The sequence below is a fragment of the Triturus cristatus genome, chromosome 11 (assembly GCF_964204655.1).
Source record: "Triturus cristatus chromosome 11, aTriCri1.1, whole genome shotgun sequence".
NCBI classification, from domain to species: Eukaryota; Metazoa; Chordata; class Amphibia; order Caudata; family Salamandridae; genus Triturus; species Triturus cristatus.
Window position 1 is genome coordinate 847,020,672 of NC_140594.1, and position 14,925 is coordinate 847,035,596.

The following is a 14,925-nucleotide window of genomic DNA, read 5'->3' on the forward strand; positions in this document are numbered from 1 at the left end:
CGACCAGGATCAAAGTACTTTTTTCAGTAGGCCTCGCTTGGCTCCTGTATCCCGCCCACAGTCCATCGTGGTCAGCCTGAACTCTTGACTTTGCCCCAGTCCAGCAAGATCAGATAACCCACATAGGCGCTGACTGCTTCTATTATTATTTTTTTATATTTTTTGGGGCATAAAATAAATAAAGAATTTTTTTTAAAAGGCGCTGACTGCTTCTAAGTGCTATTTTTACATTTAATGTTTAAAAAATCATATCTCGACTTCTACATATTGGATTTTTGTAATTTCGGTCTTGTTTTATTTAAAAATAAAACTGGTGTGGAGTCTTTTTGTGATGTTTTTACTGATGTTACAGTTTGAAGTGTTGCACAAATACTTTATACATTGCCTCTTGAGTTAAGCCTGCCTGCTCTGTGTCAAGCTACCAGAGGGTGAGCACAGATTAATTTATGGGGTGTATCTGACTTACCCTGACTTGGATTGTGATCCCTGCTTGGACAGGGTGGATACCCCTGCCAATCAGACATCCAATTTCTAACAGTTTGGCATAGGAGGACTTGAATGAGCTTAACAGTGGCAAAATATTTATAGTTGCTCCAAACCAAGGAACCCAAAATACACCTTGCATGGGGCCCCACAAATTCTTAATATCCCAGCAGGATATACTGAAATTATTTGAAAAGGTATGTACAAGACATTACAAGGAACAAAAGAGAGGAAACTCAAAGTTATTTTTTCAAAAGCGCCAATCGGCGTCATATATTTTTGGATAGATCAACAGAGCACAACAGGGTATAAAATACTCTGGCAACCCTAGTGAAAAAGTGTACAAAGTGCTCGTGCTAGTGAAACAACGGCGCTAGTGACAACGTGAAAACAAACAACACAACAGCCGGCGCATGAAGGCAATATGTACAATACAGGGTCCATATAACAATTTACTGGATAGTAAGATTGGTAATTTTCTTTTTCAAATGAACCAGGTTTGTGTGCGCCAAGAACGTTTAGGCTGGTGGGTAATGGTCAACGGCGTTTCGATCCTGCCAATTTGAGGATCATCATCAGGACCTGGGTTGCTTAATTTGGGAGTGCTCTTGTGCAAGGGGAAAGGGCTGAGTGTTCCACAATAGGTGAATATAATTGTGGAGGGCACGGGGAGGATGTCTCCCTCGGAAAGCGAAGCAAAAAGGAACTTCGCGGGAAAAGCAACCGATGCAAGGGGAGGACCGGTACGCAGCCCAAAGAGGAATGGAGCAGCAGTCAAGGATCTGGTCGCGTAGTTGATTAGCGGTCAACAGCAAAACAGGAGTTAATCCAGACCGTCACTAATCGACCTAGTTGGTGCACATGTAGTTGGCTCCTCTAGTCCTCTCTCCCGCTCTGGATTAACTCCTGTTTTGCTGTTGACCGCTAATCAACTACGCGACCAGATCCTTGACTGCTGCTCCATTCCTCTTTGGGCTGCGTACCGGTCCTCCCCTTGCATCGGTTGCTTTTCCCGCGAAGTTCCTTTTTGCTTCGCTTTCCGAGGGAGACATCCTCCCCGTGCCCTCCACAATTATATTCACCTATTGTGGAACACTCAGCCCTTTCCCCTTGCACAAGAGCACTCCCAAATTAAGCAACCCAGGTCCTGATGATGATCCTCAAATTGGCAGGATCGAAACGCCGTTGACCATTACCCACCAGCCTAAACGTTCTTGGCGCACACAAACCTGGTTCATTTGAAAAAGAAAATTACCAATCTTACTATCCAGTAAATTGTTATATGGACCCTGTATTGTACATATTGCCTTCATGCGCCGGCTGTTGTGTTGTTTGTTTTCACGTTGTCACTAGCGCCGTTGTTTCACTAGCACGAGCACTTTGTACACTTTTTCACTAGGGTTGCCAGAGTATTTTATACCCTGTTGTGCTCTGTTGATCTATCCAAAAATATATGACGCCGATTGGCGCTTTTGAAAAAATAACTTTGAGTTTCCTCTCTTTTGTTCCTTGTAATGTCTTGTACATACCTTTTCAAATAATTTCAGTATATCCTGCTGGGATATTGTCGCATTTACAAGTATTTACCCAATCTCAGTTGGGTCTATGGGTATAACTCCTGTGATTATTCCACAAATTCTTAAGACATGTTTATTTGGATGCATTGCAATTGGCAGAAATATATACATTACAACATTTTGAGCAGCCAGGAGAGATATGTAGCAAAAATGAAGAGGTTCCCATTATTCCCACTAACTTGTGTTGGCGTGGAGGGACCTTTAAGTGGGAGGAAGCCTAAGTGACATAATATTTTTCCTAAATAATTGAGAGCCTCCAGCCCAACCCAGGAGTGTTGGCATGTATGTATGCAAGAATGCTACAGATGACTGGCCCTGAGAGGGAACAAACAAACAGGGCAGCAGAGACAGATATCAACCTGTAGACATGTCACACAAAGTCTATGGAAATGACCAAAAACGTATGCTTACTTTAAAATTTGCAAAAAGCACATTCATAACAATCAGACATTTTAAGTGGCAGAAAGTGCCAAAGAAATCTGCTTAGGGTTCCTTTGTGTGCAGTCAACAGGCATGAAATGGTGGCATGTAGGGTTAGGCATCGCCTATACACAAAATGATGAATAGGGCATAAATGAAGCACCTAAAAAGACAGTTTAAAACTCTTGACTATAAGCATTTTGCATAGTGTCAGTCTGACATCTTTATTATGCCCTGATCTTTTAATAGAGAAATGATGACAGCACCACATTGTTTACAATATAAACAAATATAAATGTCAAGATATGAGCAATGATGCTTAAAACATTTTTCAAAGTGTCAAATGGCAAATCATGAGCCCAGATCAGGCAATGCTGTCCAAATCAAGTTAGATGCAGACTTCTTATGGCCTAAGTATACATACTGATTTCAGATTCAAATGAGAACAAAACACGGCAACTAGTGAACGGTCTGTGAAAATCTTTCTTCGGTGAAGAACTGCCCCTCTGTGCACCTTCCAAGATGTCCGAATTCAGAGTGGACTCTCCTGTGGTAATTTTATCTGTATTTTATGAGGTAGCCATAGAGTGTTCCAAACATGTTCAAAACATTGCAGACATAAAAGAACACCTTCAACTCACAGTGCTGTGAAGTTATTGTCTTTTGCTTGGAGATGGTGCAGACTCATAAAATGTATCTGTAAGGCGGTATCCTGGGACACATCCATAGTCAGGAAATCCACCACTGAAATGCATTGAGAGATCTGGAGACCCACAAATATCGGGGCAGATTTATGTTTCCTGGCGCATCCCTGCAAATCAGCAGGGATGCGCCAGGAAAGATGCGTCACGCAAGTTTACCCTTGCGCCACCAAAGATGCGCTGCATTTACAATGCAGTGCATCATGGCGCAAGGATAAAAAGATGCGTGACGCATCTGATGGCGTAAGGGCGGCGCATTGCTGGAGTCGTGTCGCAAGCACGACGCAACTCCAGCAATGTTTAGGGGCTGCCCATACCTAACATGCTGCGTCATGCCTTACGCCTGCTTCAAGCAGGCGCAGGGTTTTGACGCAGCAGCGTCGGAAAAGGGACTCGGTGAAATCTTGTCACTTCTCCGAGGCTTTTTCCGATGGAACGCCCACCCTGCATACATTAAACCTGACGCAGGTTTAATGTGGCGCAGGGCTTTACACCGTGACGCATCTCCATAGATGCGTCACGATGTAAATAGGGCGCAACGTGGCGCAGGGTTTACGCCGCCACTGCGTCACAAAAGTGACGCCACGGCGGCGTAAAAGTGGCTCAAGTCTAACATAAATCTGCCCCATAGTTTTGGTCGGTTTAGAAGATAAGTTCAACAGTAGAGAGACATTTCATGCTGAAATTGTTAAGGTCAGTAAAAACAAATGCAGGGTCAGTGAGGGGGTTGTGTCAACTACTTGATAAAGGTCAGCCAGAAATGTGAAGCACATGCACTGGACACTTGCACCGTAGCACCATGCCACCCAAAAACCAACATGTCTCCCCTCAAAGAGGATGCTGCCAACCAGGGGCCGTATCACGAAGAGTTGTACTGGCTCCAGGGGCGGCTCCTCCGCTAACGCGAAGGAGCGTCTCCCCACTACTCTTTGGGCAGGAAAAATAAAATGATAATAACATAGTTATTATTTCATTTCATTTTTCACAGGATCGGGCTGGCTTAGAGCGTGGCGGGGCTGGAGGTACAGGGGTAAGAGTGGTTTGCACACTCCAAGTCCGCATGACTGCTTGGTCGGCTGTCTTGGTCGGCCAAACTGTCATGTGCACTTTGCATGTTCCCCACCAGGCTGCATTACAGCCTGGTGGGGAACAAGCATTACAGTCCCCATCTGAGTGCCGATCCACATCACTCAGACCTATCACAATGCTGCATTGCAGCGTTGTGATTGGCTATGGGGAACCTGAGTGCTTCCTGGTTCTGGACAGGAGAAGCGGAGGAAAGACGCGGAAAAGGTGAGTGGTATTTTATTTTTTGTTTGTCCCCCCCTGCTACTCCCTCAACCCCCCCGCCTCTCTACCCTCATTCCCTGCCAGCCACTACTGACCGGCTCAACGCAGAGCTGAGTACCTGTTTTTTTGCATTAGAGGCGTCTTGAGATTAAACATAGCTCAACATTTCTCTGGGTTATTGTATGAACTTTAGACAGCACTTCAGTATTGTAAGTAAAGGGAAAGAACATGTGATTAAATCAAAACTTAAGTTAGGCACTAATAATCAGTTGGCTAGCTTTTCTTGTGGAATGAATATGAGAAGACCTTGAGAAGGAGATACAGTGGGTTGAGGTAGGGTAGAAAGGTGGCTTCACAAAATCTGCAGTTCTCGCTTGGCAATGCAGTGCACAGCAATGAATTTAAAAATTCATGTTAATGTGCAACAATGCAATGGCATTGATAGTACTTTAAGCAGGTATACAACGATTGCACATAAGTCAATAAACGCAGAAATAGACACGTTCTCGGTACCTTGGCTCTTGCACGCTGCTACAGGTTAAATATTCTCACCACCAGCTGTTGAAACAGAACGTGATCTCAGGTGGCCCAACATTGAACTAAATCAATTGCACTGTGTTTACCTTGTTAATTTGATGGGGTTTCTCACAAAATGAAGTGTTATTATCACTTCCACAGCTGAGTTTTATGATCAACAGTGCTCCAATCTGCTACAAAGTCTCTTCCCTTCTTTAAACGTCTTATTCGGTTCATTTTGACAAACTACTTTTGATTTTTTTTCGGTGGGGGGCGTCTTAAACGACTGGACTGTCCACCGATTCTAGAGAACCAACACAGCAATGTCATTGTAACAGAACAGGTAAATAAATATTTCTTCCAGCCATATAGAAGTAATTCCACAGGAGCACTTTATTTAACTTCCTGTCACTTAACTATCAAACATGGAACGTTCACCCTCCTTACCGGGCTCGCGCCCTTGGTCCAATGAGGGAAAGGAATGGAAAGAAAAGAAAGGAAAGAAAAGAAAAGAAAGGAAAGGAAAGGAAAGGAAAGGAAAGGAAAGGAAAGGAAAGGAAAGGAAAGGAAAGGAAAGGAAAGGAAAGGAAAAAAGGAAAGGAAAGGAAAGTCAAGAAACAAAGGCATAGCAAAGATAGATGAAAATAAATAAAATATGAAACTTAAGTATTATCAGTACATAAGTAAATATAGCAGTCATACTCCTTGAAAACCGCATTCAGGGGCAGATTTACAAGAAAGTGACGCATCTATACAGATGCGTCACTTTCCCTGCGCCAACCTTAGAATCCCTTGCGCCACCATAGATGCGCCGTATTTACAATACGGCGCACTATGGCGCAAGGATTGACAGATGCGTCAGAAATTCTGACACATCTGTTGGCGGAAAAGTCACGCATTGCTGAAGTCGTGTCGCAAGCACGATGCAACTCCAGCAATGCGTGTTGAGGCCTATTCCCACTACACTGCGTCACTACTTACACCTGCTTGAAGCAGGCGTAAGGTTTTGACGCAGTGGCGTCCTAAAAGTGGCGCAGTGAAATCTTGTAGATTTCATTGAGTCACTTTTACGAGGCCTTCCTACGTGGGAACGCCCACCCTGCATACATTGGGGCAGATTTATGACGACTGGCGCATCCCTGCATATCAGCAGGGATGCGCCAGTTATTATGCGCCACAGCTGCGCCACCATGGATGCGCCGCATTTATAATGCGGCGCACCATGGGGCAAAAACGGCACAGATGCGTGACGCATCTGTGCCGAAAAGTGGCGCATTGCTGGAGTTGCGTCGCAAGCGCGACGCAGCTCCAGCAATGATCTGGGGGGCCCTATCTGTACAATGCTGCGTCAATCCTTACGCCTGCTTCAAGCAGGCGCAGGGTTTTGACGCAGCATTGGCTCAAAAGTGACTGAGTGAAATCTTGTAGATTTCACTCAGCCACTTTTAGGAGGCGTTCCTGCGCCGGAACGCCCCCACCTGCCCTGGAACGCCTACATGTGGCGCAGGGCTTTACAACGTGACGCATCTGAGAGATGCGTCACGTTTGTAAATACCCCGCACCATGGCGCAGGATTTGCGCCGCTGCTGCGTCACAAAAGTGACGCAACGGCGGCGCAAAAGTGGCGCAAGTGCAACATAAATCTGCCCCATTATACCTGATGCAGGGATAATGTGACGCAGGGCTTTACCACGTGACGCATCTCCCTAGATGCGTCACGTTGTAAATAGGCCGCATTGTTTGCGCCGCTGTTGCGTCAAAAAAGTGACGCAACTGCAGCGCAAAAGTCACGCAAGGGGCTTGTAAATCTGCCCCTCAGTATTTTGTTGTGACAATATTTTTAAATGTATTCTTAGGGAGAACACTTACTGTGAAAAGGTGCTCCTGGTTGTGAAAAGGAGTACTTTATATCCAAGCTTATGTCAATGCCCACCCATACTAAAGAATCCATCTTTAACCCTTTCAGCGTTACATCTTAGCCTTGTGAAAAACGCTGGAAGCACCAGAGAAGTAAGAAGTCTTTAACGATGCAGAATTTGTAAAGAAGCAATTGTGCTGTGTGTTCCTTTGAGTGACAATGAACTCTTGCCTGTGAATCGCTACCTAGTGGCATATCCGCTTGTTATTCATTGTGATGGATGAAAGGTCTGGGCAGACTCTGACCCCTCGACTGCTGGATTTGAACCTAAGATTCTGGCGTCTGAAATGGATGACACCTCGTTCTCGCCAGTCTCACCTGCCAGAAATGCGACACCTAAGTGGGTGGTTAATGTCATGAGTGATGGGACTGCTTTATGCTTTCCAGTCCCCATCATCAGATCTGCAGTTCTTTAAAGCTCAGAAATCTACATGTATCTATTAATAGGGTTAACAGTTAACCTAGATCCTGGGTTGCTTCAACCAATAATGCCAGTCACCCTTCATGGCTTATACGTTCAAATAATACAATGCAATTTTGCGGGCAGGCAAAAGTTCATACCAATAAAAATAAAAAATAATAAGAACGATTCTAATAACTGTACATTCACATTGATATTCTCCGTTATTTTTTCTTATTATTATGTTTCAAAAGCTTCACATTGCTATATAGGAAAATAAGAAACTGAAATACCCAATACATTCTTAACATCTTAACAGCCTTTTTGTTAAACTCTATCACTATCCTTGGGCTCCACATGTGTACTTACATAATTTTTGATTACCAGTCCAAAGTCCTCCGAGACTTAAGGCCTGATTTAGATCTTGGCGGATGAGTTACTCCTGCACAACGGTGACGGATATCCAACCCGCAGAATTATAAATCCCATTATATCCACTGGGATTTTTATTTTGGCGGACAGGATATCCGTCACTGTTGTGACAGAGTAGCTCGTTTTTACCAAATCGCTATTTGGGATTCACAATATAGCCTTATAGCCCGCCGTAGCGGGACCGGCTATTAAAGGTCCGTTCCAGCGTTTGGCTCGGGCCTTTAACAAGGGAGAGAGACTTTAATAGCCGGTATAGCCCAGCTACGAAGGGCTATAAGGCTATTAGAACATTCTGCCCACAAATAAAACAAAAGCGTCTCGGAGCCCGAGGGGATTTAAGTACCCTCGAGCTCCGAGAGGCCTTTGTTCACAGTAACAGCTGTGAACAAAAGCAACATTGGAATATTGCTCAGCGGGCCTTTACCGGCCCGTAGAAGCACGGAGCACTCCATTGTATTCAATGGAGTGCTCCACATTCCAATGTTCTAAAATGCTATACATGATCCAATTCACAAAAAAATACAGAATTGGTCAAATTTGCAAATACTGATTTCCAATTAGCGATTCGCAAAATAGCAAATCTCTATTAGGTAATCGCAAAAATGTGAATCTGCTATTTTGGTGCAGCATGATGACCTCACAACCAGGAAGTGAGGCATGCCATACTGTTAGCTATGTTCTGAGTGAGAGGAGGAGTCAGACTCCAGAAGCACAGCACCTGGGAGCCTGTTTGGAGAGCTGGGCCAGTGGATTTCAACAAGCATGACAGCTGAAGACAGAGGGAAGGAGGCAGCACTACGCAAACGTAAAATCAAGTTCAGTGAGAAAGAGCTAGAAGTCTGACTGAGGAAGTGGTTAGGAACCACGAAAAATGTTTTAGGAAAAAACTCCATGTACAGGAGGATGGGAAGAGAAATAATTGTCGGGACATCCGAATAAAAATAAATAGCAGTGGGGGTCCCGCAGCACTTCATGGAGGAACTTTGTAAGCGCTGGTATGATCTGAGCAGCAGGGCAAAGGAAAAGGTTGCTGCAAGACTTGCAGAGGCGAAGAAGACTGAAGGAGGCCCACGCACACAATCTGAATCCACACTCTTGGAGGACTTGGTGGATTCTACCCTTCAGCCTGAAGCTGTCACAGGAGTGACAGAGATAAACACCTCAGCGGGGCCCAGTACCACCCAAGGTAAGATGCATGTAAATTTACATGTGAATGGTATGTGTAACTAATTCCCATTTTGGGAGAGCAGGCAGAAACCTGCTAATACTACTCCAGTCCACATATTCGCTGCCACACAGCAATGCATTATGGGAGTAGTAGTTAGAAAACACAAGAGGTGGGGGGGCGTGGCTTGGATGCCGCGCAAGATGGCCGGCTAGATACGGAGCTCCGCCGCATCGACCACCTCACGGCATTTTTTTTCCCGATGTAAACGGGACCATTACTGTGCACCGTCGCCGGATTTGGCTGGCGGAACATTAGTGGAATCAGCGGAGCAGTTTTTCATCGCTTGTGGAGCCGTTTTCGCCCCTCTCCGCGATGAGTTCCCTGCCCCTCACGGAGCCGCCATTTTGAGGCTCTTTTGAACATCGGAGCCTCTGCTGACAGGAGCTGTCAATACGCGACGTGCCACTGGACACCAATGAACTCTTAGACACCGACTTCACTTCAGGGGTGAGATTTACATATATTGTGCAAGTCACCTTTACTGCGTTTTTTCTCTCCTCCTCCACATTCGAGGCCACGTCCAAATACGCAGTTTTATGGCGCTTCACCCCTGACAACTGGATGTTTCCCGCCCTAACATGCTTACTGCTCTGAAATACTTTTTATCCTAAATTCCCTCCTCATGGCGATATGACAACAACGTTTTTCTGAGACTTTTTGCCCGTTTCTCCTGCGCCTCAGCTACTTCAGGATGCTCCTTCCTGTGCTCCCACTCTCACCTTCTTTTTTGTACTCGTGATTTAGCATACTCTAATTCCCTGTCGCTTTTTCCACTGAGTTACTTTTGGGTGCTTCTCCCTCTTTTTGGAGATATTTCTGGAACATTTCACATGCACCTTTAGTCGCCTCACAGGGAATTGAGGCTATATTGTCGCACGTTCATTTCTTTCTATGGTCAACTTACGCACACCTAAATTTGTCTTCATACCATCGAGGAGTGCTTCAGGTGCATCTTCATCGGGTACGAATAGAGCCACTCCATCTGCGAAAATGACGACTCCAAAATCATCATTGGCTCATACTAACACCAGTAAGTCTTCCCCACCCGCTCCGGCGGGCAAGCGACCCAAGCAAAATTCTCCTACACCAGAAGACAATCCTTCTCATTCTTCCATTGACCAAATTCTGGAGGAATTGCGTGCGCTGCGCCCATTTATTGAAAAGACGAGTACAGATATGCAGCTTTTAAAAGATAAATGGGAAAATATGGATGCCCGTCTCTCTACTGTTGAACAGCACCTTCCTGAAGTTCAGTCCAACACACAACGTATAGACTCTCTAGAAAAAACGGTCCTCTCACTCCAAAAGCATACAGAAGATTTGGAAAATCGAAATAGGAGGAATAACCTCCGTATTTACAATTTGCCGGAAAATCTTGAGGGGGATAATCCAGTAACCTTCTTCACCACTTTCCTGTCGAAACTTTTGGACCTACCACCTTCCACCACCATTAGTATACAAAGAGCCCATAGACTAGGTGCCAGAACGGGCTCCTCCTCAAAACCTCGTGGAGTCATTATTTTATTTCTGAAATACACAGATCTTTTATTGATTCTCTCAGCCGCGAGGAGTAAAAAACAAGTGTATTGGCAAGGTCAACGAGTATATCTATCTCAGGATGTCTCTAATGTCACCGCCTCCAGACGTAAAGAATTTCTGGCTATGCGTCCCTCTCTGCGCGCCTTGGGAGCAAGATATGGCTTGTTTCATCCTTGTACTCTCAGAGTCACCTATCGAGAAAAGACTTGGTCATTTCAGGAACCTGGAGAATTAAGGAACTTTCTTCTTCTACACAGTGATGAAGGGATGGACGCCTCCACTTCTGCTCCGACCAGTGGCTGAAATTGGACTTTTATTGTTTAACTTGTTTGTCTTCTTAATGGCTTGTCTTTGACTTCGTGTATTCTCCTTACTTCTCATCTCAGTTCTTATATTCTCTCTTCGTATCTCTTCTCTCTTTTATCTGTTTCTGGCATCTCCTATATATTCCTCTATTTTTCTTTTTCGACTCTCTGGACTTCTATTTTTATGCCTACAGGTTATGTATGTTAACATTTTTCCCTTTTTTCCTCTCCAGACGGATATGTATCGGATACTCCTTTCAGCACCTTGTCCCATTCCATGTTCCTTTTGTGCGGTCTCGATGTGGTTCTCCTCCTGATCCTGGTCCGTACGTCTTGTAAAGCATCACCACCTCCCCACCTTCCCTATGTGTATTTTTTCTCTTTCAGGTATGTTTAATACAGTCATCCTTCTGGATTTGTACTGTCTTCTATGCATTCTCTCTTTTCTTCCTTCTTCCATCCCCACTGGTCTCCCTTTCCTTTTCCCATCCCTCTCCTCCTCCCTTTTCCTTTTTCTTCTTCCTTTTCTACCTGTTCTTCCTTCTTCCTTTTTGAAGAGTTTTATGGTTAATACTTCTATACAGTTTGGATTATTATTACATGTACAGTATGTTTTTGCAAATCTTGATTTAGACCAGTTTAGTAAGCTTTCACCTTCAAAGTTGTTTCATGGAATGTGAAAGGTTTTAATCACCCTATCAAAAGGCAAAGAGTACTCTCCCACCTTTCCTCTTACAACCCAGATATCGTCCTTATCCAAGAAACTCATCTATCTGACATCGAATCTTTAAAGTTAAAGCGATTATGGGTTGGAACTGTTTTATTTTCTCCTGCTTCCCAAAAAAAGAATGGAGTAGCCATTTTGATTCATAAGCGTCTCCAGTGTAAAGTAGTTCTAGAAGAAAAGGATGACGAGGGACGCTGGGTCTTAGCTAAACTACTAATTAACAATATCCCACTTACGATACTCAATGTTTACGGTCCCACATGTTTTGACTCCTCTTTTTGGCCCTCCATTACAGCAAAATGTATTCAGCGTAAAGATGATGCTTTTCTATTGGGTGGAGACTGTAATCAGATCATTGACCCTTTTTTAGACCGAAGATCCTCTGTTCGTTTTTCTCCTCATAAACCACATAAACAATTCCTTGACACTATCACTCAAACTCATCTGGTAGACTCATGGAGACTCACTCACCCAGACGTTATGGATTTCTCCTTTTTCTCTCCTCCTCATGCTTCCTTCTCCCGCTTAGACTATATCTTTCTCTCTTCATCTCTTTCTCAACACCTTATTTCTTCTTCTATTGAACCGATTGTTATCTCTGACCATGCTCCTATTATTACTGTTTTTGACCTTCTTCCTCCTACTCCTAAATCTTCTCGCTGGCGCTTCAACCCTTCTCTTCTTACTGATCCTATTTTTTCCTCCTCTTTTCGTGCTTTTGCTTCTGAATTTTTTCATCTTAACTCTACGCCTGATACCCCACTTCATATTCTTTGGGATTCCTTCAAGGCCACAGCCCGAGGTTTTATTATTGATTTTGTCTCTAAAAAAAAGAAAAAATTCCTTCAAAGGCGTAAAGTCACCCTTGCACATATTAAATCTCTGGAGCATCAATTCTATACTTCCTCTGATAAGATTATGTCTCCTGAATTGCTTAAGGCTAAGATTGCCTTTAACAAACTTACCACAGACTCTGCCTCCTCTTTTCTTCTCCGGAGCAGCGCACGTTTTTATGGAGGTCGAAATAAATCAGGTAAACTGTTAGCCAATTATTTAAAATCTCGTAAAGAACGTACTAATATTGATTCTATTTATTCCCCCTCTAATGTACTTCTTCATACCAATGCAGAAATCTTGGAACAATTCCACTCTTTTTATGAAACTCTATATACTCCGGAAAACCCTCCCACCCCAGAGCTTATTCAATCCTACTTTGATAACATACCTCAACCAGATACTTCCCACCTTAATATTTCGGCTGTTGATTCTGATCTTACGATTTCGGAACTGTCCTCTGCTCTATCCTCCCTCACTAAGGGGAAAACCCCAGGACCTGACGGCTTCCCAGTTGAATTCTACCTACATTTCTCAGACCTTCTTTTACCCCACCTTCTATCTCTATTTCAGTCTTTTTGTTCTACTGGATCAGCCCAAGGCTCTTTTCAAGACGCTACCATATGCCTTATCCCTAAGGATGGTAGAGACCCTAAGTTTTGTAAAAATTATCGACCTATATCTCTAGTTAATGTTGACTATAAAATCTTTGCGAAACTATTAGCTCTTCGCCTTGACCCGCTCCTACCACATCTTATAGGGAAAGAACAATGCGGCTTTGTCAAGGGCCGCTTGACCTCGGATAATTCCAGACTCTTCCTTAATGTTTTAAGTAAAGCCCCTTCACTATCGATTCCCCTTGCAGCCATTTCAGTAGATGCTGAGAAAGCCTTTGACCGGGTTGACTGGTCTTTTCTTCTGGCCTCCTTAAAATGGCACGGCTTTAACCCTAAATTCATCTCTTATATTTCTTTGATATATTCTATGCCCAAAGCGTCTGTTCTTGTTAATGGTCAACTCACTTCCCCATTCACACTTCGACGTGGTGTTCGTCAGGGCTGTCCCTTATCACCTCTTCTATTTATTTTAGCGCTTGAACCTTTCCTTACCTCCATACGCAACAATTCATCTATCTCTGGCTTCCCGTACGGTAAACGTCACCTTAAATTGTCTGCATATGCTGACGATATTCTTTTATTTATTTCTGACCCGCCTTCCTCAGTCCCCGCGTTACTAAACGAATTTCAGAAATTCTCCTTGGTCTCCGGTTACAAAATAAACTCGGATAAAACAGAGATTCTTCCTTTAACCAAACTTTGCCTCCCCCATTTTTTCACGGCTACGGGCTTTGCTTGGAATTCTACAAAAATTAAATATCTCGGCGTTCTTTTTTCTAGCTCTATATCTTCCTCCATTCAACTCAACATGAATGCAGTCATATCTAGGATAGACTCATTACTCACCTCTTGGAATCCACTATTTCTTTCCTGGTGGGGCCGTCTTGACTCCATCAGAATGATGATTGCCCCTATTTTGATCTACCTATTATCCATGCTACCACTTCGTATCCCAAACTCCTATTTCCGTCGCATTGATTCTTCATTGTCCAAATTTCTTTGGAAACAGAAAAAAGCCCGCATATCCCTTTCCAACTTACGTAAATCTAAACTTAATGGTGGTACCAACTTTCCAGACTTTCGTCTCTACCATAAGTCCTTTTCCCTTCGACAGGCTTCCCGCTGGTTATCCCAGGAACCCTCCCCTTTTTCTCCCCTCTGGCTTTCTGTTGAACAGGAATTACTGCTTCCGTACTCTTTCCAAGAAGTAATTCGTTTTACCTCTAAAGCCCCATGCCTTAATCCCCTTTTATTCAAGCATACTTTTTCTCTTTTGCGCCCTTTAGTCTCCCCTTCCTCAGTAACGCAGGAATCCTTCCTACTATCGCCTATATGGCACAATTCACTTCTATTAATTAACAATCGACCTATTGTATGGCCTTCTTGGAGAGCGAAAGGTATCATCTGGATACGTCATCTTTTTGATGGGTCATTCCCTTGCTCATTTCCTGCATTTCGGTCTCAATTCCACTGCCCTCCCTCTTTTGTAAAGAAATTTTCTATTCTTATGGAAACCATTCTAGATCGTTATTACTCTCTTCCCTCTGAAGCTTTACCTACCTCATCTTCCTCTCTACTCACTGTCCTTTCTACAACTCCTAAAGCTTCCGTCATTTACCGCTACTTTTCAGCCCCCAATCCAGATCGTCTCAAATCAAAATTAGAATTGTCCTGGGAGACAGACTTACATTCTTCATGGCCGACTTCTTTCTGGGACAAAATATGGGCTCGTTCCTTGAAGATTTCCCGTACTGCCTCTCTCACTCAATCCCTATTTTTCTTTTACCACAGACTATACCTTTCTCCTCTTTCTATCTCTCGCTTTCAACCTGACGCTGTATCTAACTGTTGGACCTGTAATGCCCCTTCTGCGGATCTTTTCCACCTCTTCTTCTTTTGCCCCTCAACTCGTATTTTCTGGTCTCAGCTATTCTCTCG